This window comes from Mytilus californianus, unplaced genomic scaffold (genome assembly GCF_021869535.1).
Source record: "Mytilus californianus isolate M0D057914Y unplaced genomic scaffold, xbMytCali1.0.p SCAF_10, whole genome shotgun sequence".
Lineage (NCBI taxonomy): Eukaryota > Metazoa > Mollusca > Bivalvia > Mytilida > Mytilidae > Mytilus > Mytilus californianus.
Window position 1 is genome coordinate 61,738,794 of NW_026262582.1, and position 9,834 is coordinate 61,748,627.

Here is a 9,834-nt window from a genome sequence, read left to right on the forward strand (position 1 = left end):
GTTATGCGTTTACTTTTCTACATTGGCTAGAGGTATAGGGGGAGGGTTGAGATCTCATAAACATGTTTAACCCCGCCGCATTTTTGCGCCTGTCCCAAGTCAGGATCCTCTAGCCTTTGTTAGTCTTGTATTATTTTTAATTTTAGTTTCTTGTGTACAATTTGGAGTTTAGTATGGTGTTCATTATCACTGAACTAGTATATATATTTGTTTAGGGGCCAGTTGAAGGACGCCTCCGGGTGCGGGAATTTCTCGCTGCATTGAAGACCTGTTGGTGACCTTTTGCTGTTGTCTGTTCTATGGTCGGGTTGTTCCCCATTTCCATTCTCAATTTTATTGGTAGTAAACATAGTAAAACCAACCGCGGTTTAAAGTAGAAATGGGTATCGTTGACTGTGATTAAAGGTCCTTTAGAGTGCAAAAGTCTACAGTTAAAATAACTTATCTATTAATTGTCTTTGAATTGCAATTTTATGCAAGTTCGGTGTTGGCTTTGCACAATATCGTATTCTTTTATATCAAATTGCTACATGGAATATTCTCTGAAGTACAGACAGCAAAATTAAAGTGAATATTGATTTTTAGTTCAAAATAGCGATTAGATAAATTTATCTTGCTTTTCAATAACTCCAACTTTGATACAGTATTGTTCATTATTAATTCAATTATTTGTTACTTTTTATACCGTACTTAAGAATTAACTTCATTTTCTTGACTGCTTTTTATTGTTTATAGAAATAAGAAGATGTGGTATGACTGCAAATGAGACAACTCTCCTCAAGAGACCAAATGACAAAGAAATTAACAACTATAAGTTAACGTACGGCTTTCAACGATGAGCAAAACCCATACCGCATAGTCAGCTATAAAAGGCCCCGAAATGACAAATGTAAAACAATTCAAAAGAGAAAACTAACGGCCTGATTTATGTGCAAACTAATGAAAGAAAAACAAATATGATATACAGCAACAAACGACAACCACTGAATTACAGGCTTCTGACCTTGAACAGGCACATACAGAATGTGGCGGGGTTAAATTAGTTTGAAGGCGCCAACACTCCCCTTAACCTGTTTGTTCTTTTAATTAGCTTGTCTAGTGCTCGAGATTTAAAGGTGAGGGTCTAGACCAGATAAAAACTAGTTTAAGCCTGCTACATGTTAATGTATCTGTCATGAGTATCGTCAGTGATTGTGTTTTATCATATCTTTATGTTTTATTCAGTTTGTAACATTGGTGTTTATAACAAATCTTTGATTACCACTACTGAATTTTACGCTTTACATCTTTTATAAGCAGGGCGATTTATAACTTGACATATTGTTTTCTTAAGAGATCTATTTCATGTTTAAAGGGGCATAAGCTGTCAAATTCATGTTCACCGATTCGACTAAAATTCTCATATTTTATTTATAACATGCTGAAGCGTCTATACAAATTACAAAAAGTCCTAAAAAAAACAAGTTACAATGCATAGACTCGTAATAATGTGTCAACATATTGTGTGTATTTTAGACTAGACTCAACCTAATTAACCATCGAGGTAATATCCGGTAATTTAATCTGTTTAAATCAAACATAAATATAAATACACAGACAAGCACGTGTAATCGGTATGATGACGATTTGACTAGGTCTGTTTGATTTCATGTCATAGATTAAAACAAATATGTGAATCATTGTTTTATCTGTACTAGAATGGTTTTTGTGGGCAGAATAAGTCAACGAAATGGTCCTTCATGGTGGTTACCTTATTTCACTTTTCAATTGTGACATTCTTTTCTTTTTAATAACTTAAGTTGCTAAGCACATACGTAACCCATCCCAGTTAAGGGTTACATTGAAGTTCGCATGCATATAAATATAAATGAGTGGAATTATTGACTTGCAAGCCAACAATACAGATGTTTTGAGCTTATTTTGACAAAATTGAACCGACTGCTTATACCGCAATATTATTTCACAATTTCGCTTTCATAAAAAAAAAGTAAAATAGCAAAAATATTGAACTTCAAGAAAAATTCAAAACGGAAAGTACTTTATCAAATGGCTAAATCAAAAGATCAAACACATCAAACGAATGGAAAACAACTGTCATATTCCTGACTTGGTACAGGCATTTCCTTATGTAGAAAAAGGTGGATTAAACCTGGTTTTATAGCTAGCTAAACATCTCACTTTTATGACAGTCGCATAAACTTCCTTTATATTGACAACAATGTGTGAGCAAACAAACATACATAATAGGTGAAATTGTCAAAAATAGGGGTAAAGCAGTCAACATTGTGTTACAATCTTAATCGCTATAAAAACAAATAACTATTTCAACAAAGAAAAACAACATGGCATATAGACACTCTATAGACAAAGTACATAAGCAAAAGTGAAAGACAGGAATACAAAAAATGACCATAGCACAATAAAGCAATGGCGGGATGTATATGTCATGGTGTAAATTCCTTTGAATTAATTTCATAATTTTTCAATACTGTTTTATGTTGTGACAATTTTTTTTCATACACTTTCAAAAGGGGTGGGGTGATACTGAAGTATCCTTCATTTTATAAACAAGGTGGTGATACTGATGTATCCTTCTATATGAACAAGATAATGATACTGATGTATCCTTCTATGAACAAGGTGGTGATACTGATGTATCCTTCTATGAACAAGGTGGTGATACTGATGTATCCTTCTATGAACAAGATAATGATACTGATGTATCCTTCTATGAACAAGGTGGTGATACTGATGTATCCTTCTATGAACAAGGTGGTGATACTGATGTATCCTTCTATGAACAAGGTGGTGATACTGATGTATCCTTCTATGAACAAGATGGTGATACTGAGGTATCCTTCTATGAACAAGATGGTGATACTGAGGTATCCTTCTATATGAACAAGATAATGATACTGATGTATCCTTCTATGAACAAGGTGGTGATACTGATGTATCCTTCTATGAACAAGGTGGTGATACTAATGTATCCTTCTATGAACAAGGTGGTGATACTGATGTATCCTTCTATGAACAAGGTGGTGATACTGATGTATCCTTCTATGAACAAGATGGTGATACTGAGGTATCCTTCTATATGAACAAGATAATGATACTGATGTATCCTTCTATGAACAAGGTGGTGATACTGATGTATCCTTCTATGAACAAGGTGGTGATACTAATGTATCCTTCTATGAACAAGGTGGTGATACTGATGTATCCTTCTATGAACAAGGTGGTGATACTGATGTATCCTTCTATGAACAAGGTGGTGATACTGATGTATCCTTCTATGAACAAGATGGTGATACTGAGGTATCCTTCTATGAACAAGGTGGTGATACTGATGTATCCTTCTATATGAACAAGGTGGTGATACTGATGTATCCTTCTATGAACAAGATGGTAATACTGATGTATCCTTCTATGAACAAGGTGGTGATACTGATGTACCTTCTATGAACAAGGTGGTGATACTGATGTATACTACTTTTACATGCATTTTCTGTGTCATATTCACGTTTGAATACTGAATTCAAGTAGAGACTTATATATATTCAATAAATGAACTAAAACATGATCAAAATGGGGAATAAAATAAGGGGGTCAGAGTTCAAACAAAAGAACTAAATAAATAGAAAACGAGTTTACATGTATCAATTGAATTAGGATTTCCTGCATTTTCCTCGTTTTGTCCATCTACTATTAATGTAATCGGAAATGTCTTCGTCGAAGCATGTATCTGGTTCCCAAATACATAAACCATCAAGCCATTAATATACATTTCTCTGCGTCAGTGTTTTCGTCGACCTCGTAAAACTTTTTGAATTTGATACCTTGACAAAGACAAATAAAAATAACACTATAACACGTACTTAAGATGATAAACAACGTCAGTACCTAGAATCTATGTTTAAATGTTTAAAGCCAAAAAAAGAAACATATTTTGTAAACTTCGTAACTAATGTCCTTTTAAGACCTGTTTTCCTTTTCCTAATACGCTAGCAAACAAAATATCCTTTTCCTTTGATCATGATAGAATAACAGACACATTTTTAGTTGTTTCAGTTTAATCTTAGTAAGTATTTAAGAATTCAAAGTGTTCGTTTTGTTATGATAAACAAATAAACTCATCATAGATACTAGGATTAAAATTTTGTACGCCAGACGTGCTTTTCGTCTACAAACTATGGTGTACCATTTGGTTCAAAAGGTATTTTTATCGATTAACCGCTACTTTTATCGGTTAACCGTTATTTTTATCGGTTAACCGCTACTTTTATGTCGGTTAACCGCTATAAATATGCCGGTTAACCGCTAGTTTTACCGGTTAACCGCTAATTTTATCGGTTAATCGCTATTTTTATCGGTTAACCGCTATTTTTATTGCTTCATCAATTCTAATTTATCGTCTATATATGCACAAATAAATTATTATCTTAAATGAGTAAGTGATTGATGGACAAAGTTTATCGCTTAGCCTGTTAAAACGTAATGTGGATTGCTTACGCCTCCCATATATCTATTTTTTGTCAATCACTCCCACCTAAGTTATAGCAGTCAGGATTCTACTTCGTCAAAATTATCTCCCCATTACGCCAGTTCATTTTTACAATCGTAAAAATGGAAGCCATTGCAGGGATGACGCGCTGCCAATTTAGCTCTTGAAAACCGATAAATTTATCCGCATAGCACCATTACGATCCTTATATGCCAGTTGTATTTTAAAAGACAAATGTATCTACTAGCTAACGAGCATCAGTTAATGTACTTGTCTGCATTCAGTCAACTTAAAACTATTGTCTGATCGGTTGTCAGGTGGAATTTTCGAAAATTCATAAACATTTAAAAAAATTCTAATTCAATATTTCGTGGAAGGGCAGACTAAAAATTTTCAGTGGTTGAAGACTATAAACCCTAGATATCACACACAAAAAATGAAGTTTTTTCAAAGATATGCATTTTTAAGATCCAACTTAAAAGTCTGTCGTCAAGTACTTTTAGTAAATAATTGCTATTCGAACACACCTATTCTGCTTTTATGATTCATTAGAAAGGTATTTCACTTGACCTATATATTTCATTTTTTAGTACTGTGAATTTTCGATTTTATAAAGTCAACCTGTAGCCTTGATATATAAAAATGATAGAATCTGAAGCGAGATGATGTATCAAATACTTTTGCTTTTAACGTTTTCAAGACAAAATATTCAACTCAAACACGCCCTAACATAAAAAGGTGCACTCGATTTTCTCTTTTCGATGCAATTGTTACCCATTTTATGGAATTTTTTCTTGAGTCACATAATGGAAGGGCAGAAACGAAAATTAAGGAACAAATAGATTGATATGTTCTCCGTCCGTGGTAAATTTGTTTGAAAAATCGGAGGTTATGCATTTTTTAGATCCAACTTAATAGACACCCATGTCGTCGACTTGATATCTAATTGTTCTGCTTAATTATGTAATAGATAAATTGAAAACTTATGCAAATTGTGTTTTTATGATAAAATATTTCGTAATTTAACAAAAAACTGTCATTTTATTTGTTTCTATTAACTTTTAAAATTTGTGTTACTACAGTAAACATTACAGTAAGCATTTATCACCTTCTCTAACAAAGAGCTTCGATTCTTTTGTTCTATTTCAACTGGGTTTCCGCCTGATAGAATTGTTAATTGACATACGCACACAAGATTTTAGTGTTGAACACGTGGCAATTCTATATAGCACTTTATCGTCAACAATTTTTGTTTTATTTAATTTTACACTTTTAATATAACAAAATGTATTTGATTTCATGGATCTGAATATAAAATAATTATATGACGATGTTTGAAATTCCAAAAACTTAGTGAAAAAAACATGGAAATGCTCATTTATCAAATAGAGGTACTTGTATATATTTCACTACTACAAATCTGTATAAATGATAATTCGATTGATGATACCGTGTGTAATGAAGACGAGAAATGTTATCTTCTAACATATCTATTTTTGGTCAATCACTCCTACCCAAGTTATAGAATTGTTAATTGACATACGCACACAAGATTTTAGTGTTGAACACGTGGCAATTCTATATAGCACATCACACTTTATTGTACGTCAACAATTTTTGTTTTATTTAATTTTACACTTTTAATATGACAAAATGTATTGGATTTCATGGATCTGAATATAAAATAATTATATGACGATGTTTTAAATCCCAAAAACTTAGTGAAAAAACATGAAAATGCTCATTTATCAAATAGAGGTGCTTGTATATATTCCACTACTACAAATCTGTATAAATGATTATTCGATTGATGATACCGTGTGTAATGAAGACGAGAAATGTTATCTTCTAACATGCACATATATTTTGTGTTATTTCCAAATTAGAAATGAAAAACTGTTCTCTTCCATATTTCTCACACAGACATGAAACGATATATCTATGATACATTTTCTATATTATTGAATTAAATTGTTAATGCTATTCAAAAACTCTACCAATGCTTTAATTCAATATTTTTTTAATAAATCACTTGAAGAATGTATTTTTTGTTATAATTGTATTATTGCAAATGTTATTGGAAAAAAGGTGGATTCAGCATCTACTTTCCGATTTATGTCCGATATATGTTACAAGCTGGGTGGTATAAAGTAATGGAGAGAGTTATTTAATAAGAAAGTATAACTTTATTTAATAACGAGAAACAAACGTTTTATGAAAGTTCGTCAAAATTCCGCCTTAAATGGAAAACTGTGCATCAACTAATAGAAATGTACATAACTGCTTTTTTAGCTCACCTGGCCCAAAGGGCCAAGTGAGATTTTCTCATCACTTGGCGTCCGTCGTCCGTCGTCCGTCGTCGTCCGTCGTCGTCGTCCGTCAAAAATCTTCTCCTCTGAAACTACTGGGCCAAATTTAATCAAACTTGGCCTATATCACCATTAGGGTATCTAATTTAAAAAATGTGTCCGTTGTCCCGGCCAACCAACCAAGATGGCCGCCATGGCTGAAAATAGAACATAGGGGTAAAATGTAGATTTTGGCTTATATCTCTGAAACCAAAGCATTTAGAGCAAATCTGACATGGGGGTAAAATTGTTTATCAGGTCAAGATCTATCTGCCCTGAAATTTTCAGACCAATCAGGCAACCCGTTGTTGGGTTGCTGCCCCTGAACAAGTAATTTTAAGGAAATTTTGCCGTTTTTGTTTATTATCTTGAATATTATTATAGATAGAGATAAACTGTAAACAGCAATAATGTTCAGCAAAGTAAGATCTACAAATAAGTCAAATGACCAAAATGGTCAGTTGACCCCTTAAAGAGTTATTGCCCTTTATAGTCAATTTTTAACAATTTTTCGTAAATTTTTGTAATCTTTTATAAAAATCTTCTCCTCTGAAATTACTAAGACAAATTTAACCAAACTTGTCCACAATCATCATTTGGGTATCTAGTTTAAAAAATGTGTCTATTGACCCCACTCGCGAACCAAGATGGCCGACATGGCTAAAAATACTGTACATAGGGTAAAATGCAGTTTTTGGCTCATATCTCTAAAACCAAAGCATTTAAATCTGACCGGATAAAATTGTTCATTAGGTCAAAATCTATCTGCCCTGAAATTTTCAGACCAATCAGGCAACCCGTTGTTGGGTTGCTGCCCCTGAATTGGTAATTTTAAGAAAATTTTGCAGCTTTTGGTTATCTTGAATATTATTATAGATAGAGATAAACTGTAAACAGCAATCTACAGCAAAGTAAGACCTACAAATAAGTCAAATGACCAAAATGGTCAGTTGACCCCTTAAGGATTTATTGCCCTTTATAGTCAATTTTTAACAGTTTTCATAAATTTTGTAAATTTTTGTAAATTTTTACAAAAAATTTCCACTGTAACTACTGGGCCAAGTTCATTATAGATGGAGATAATTGTAAGCAGCAAGAATGTTTCAGTAAAGTAAGATCTACAAACACATCACCATCACCAAAACACAATTTTGTCATGAATCCATCTGTGTCCTTTGTTTAATATGCACATAGACCAAGGTGAGCGACACAGGCTCTTTAGAGCCTCTAGTTTTATACATTTTTGTAACTGCTTTTTTAGCTCACCTGGCCCGAAATGCCAAGTGAGCTACTTTAATCACTTGGCGTCCGTCGTCCGTCGTCGTCGTCGTCGTTAACTTTTTACATTTTGAACTTCTTCTAGAGAACCACTGAATGGAATGGAACCAAATATGGTATGACTGTTCCTTATGAGGTGCTGACCAAGTGTTATTACTTTGTAGCCGATCCATCATCCAAGATGGCCGCCAGCGGGGAGCTTAGTTTAACAAAGGACCCTATGGGAAATACATACAAATGTCTTCTTTTAAAGAACCACTGAATGGAATGAAACCAAACATAGCATGAATGTTCCTTGTGAGGTGCTGACCAAGTGTTGTTACTTTGTAGCCGATCCATCATCCAAGATGGCCGTCATCGGGGGACTTAGTTTAACCTATCACCCTATGGGAAATACATACAAATGTCTTCTTTTAAAGAACCACTGAATGGAATGAAACCAAACATAGCATGAATGTTCCTTGTGAGGTGCTGACCAAGTGTTGTTACTTTGTAGCCGATCCATCATCCAAGATGGCCGTCATCGGGGGACTTAGTTTAACCTATCACCCTATGGGAAATACATACAAATGTCTTCTTTTAAAGAAACACTGAATGGAATGAAACCAAACATAGCATGAATGTTCCCTAATGAGGTGCTGACCAAGTGTTGTTACTTTGTAGCCGATCCATCATCCAAGATGGCCACCGGTGGGGGACTTAGCTTAACATAGGACCCTACGGGAAACACATACAGATGTCTTCTTTTAGAGAACCACTGAATGAAATGAAACCAAACATAGCATGAATGTTTCTTATGAGATGCTGAACATGTGTTGTTACTTTGTAGCCGATCCATCATCCAAGATGGCTGCAAGCAGGGGACTTAGTTTAACATAGGACCCTATGGGAAATACATACAAATGTCTTCTTTTAGAAAACCACTGAATGGAATAAAACCAAACATAGCATGAATGTTCCTTACAAGGTGCTGACCAAGTGTTGTTACTTTGTAGCTGATCCTTTATCCAAGATGGCCGCTAGAGGGGACTTAGCTTAACATAGGACCCTATGGGAAATACATACAAATGTCTTCTTTTAGAGAACCACTCAATAGAATGAAACCAAACATGTCATAAATGTTCCTTGTGAGGTGCTGATGAAGTGTTGCTTCTGTGTTGCTGATTTACTGTTCAAGATGGCCACCGGGATTAATTATTAAATTACAGGGCCAATATCAACCAAATTTGGCCTCAAACATTATTTAAGTATGTGTTATGATTTTTATCTTTTTTTTTATGATTTCAAAAACCCAAGTTGAGTCAGGTGAGCGACACAGGCTCTCAGCAGTTTAATTAAAATTTAGCTACTTCGATATTTTTGTGTTTTTGTGTGTGACTTTTATTTGATAACGTTGGATAAAGATTCTTCTATAAAAAAGAAATGAAAGAATATGCAGTTTGATGTGACTTGTTAAATAGTTTATGAGTGACCTACAAAGGAGACAAAAAGAGCGAAAATAAAAAAAATAAACCATCTGTATTTGGTCACTTTCCCGCTGAAGTCCTTCAAGAATCAGTAAGAACCTTAGACTAAAATATTTCATATATATATAAACTAATGACATATTTGATTAACTCGTTTTCTTAGTAGACATTTTGCTGATGATGTTTGGACGAGCAGCTCGGTCTTAATACACTGCCAATCAAACCAGTTGTTGACCAT

General features: G+C 33.8%; 1 long non-coding RNA gene across 7 annotated transcripts; it reads left to right on the forward strand.

Annotated features, from left to right (window-relative positions):
* Positions 1–2,592: 2,592 nt before the first annotated feature.
* Positions 2,593–3,449, forward strand: LOC127718342 (uncharacterized). 7 transcript variants are annotated; one of them, XR_007989743.1, is made up of 5 exons: positions 2,593–2,819; positions 2,886–2,972; positions 3,107–3,172; positions 3,206–3,285; positions 3,319–3,449. It is a non-coding gene; the product is annotated as an uncharacterized LOC127718342 (long non-coding RNA). The 7 variants fall into 7 exon arrangements; XR_007989741.1 differs by having other exon boundaries at positions 3,206–3,449; XR_007989742.1 differs by lacking the exon at positions 3,206–3,285 and having other exon boundaries at positions 3,373–3,449.
* The last annotated feature ends 6,385 nt before the right edge of the window (positions 3,450–9,834 follow it).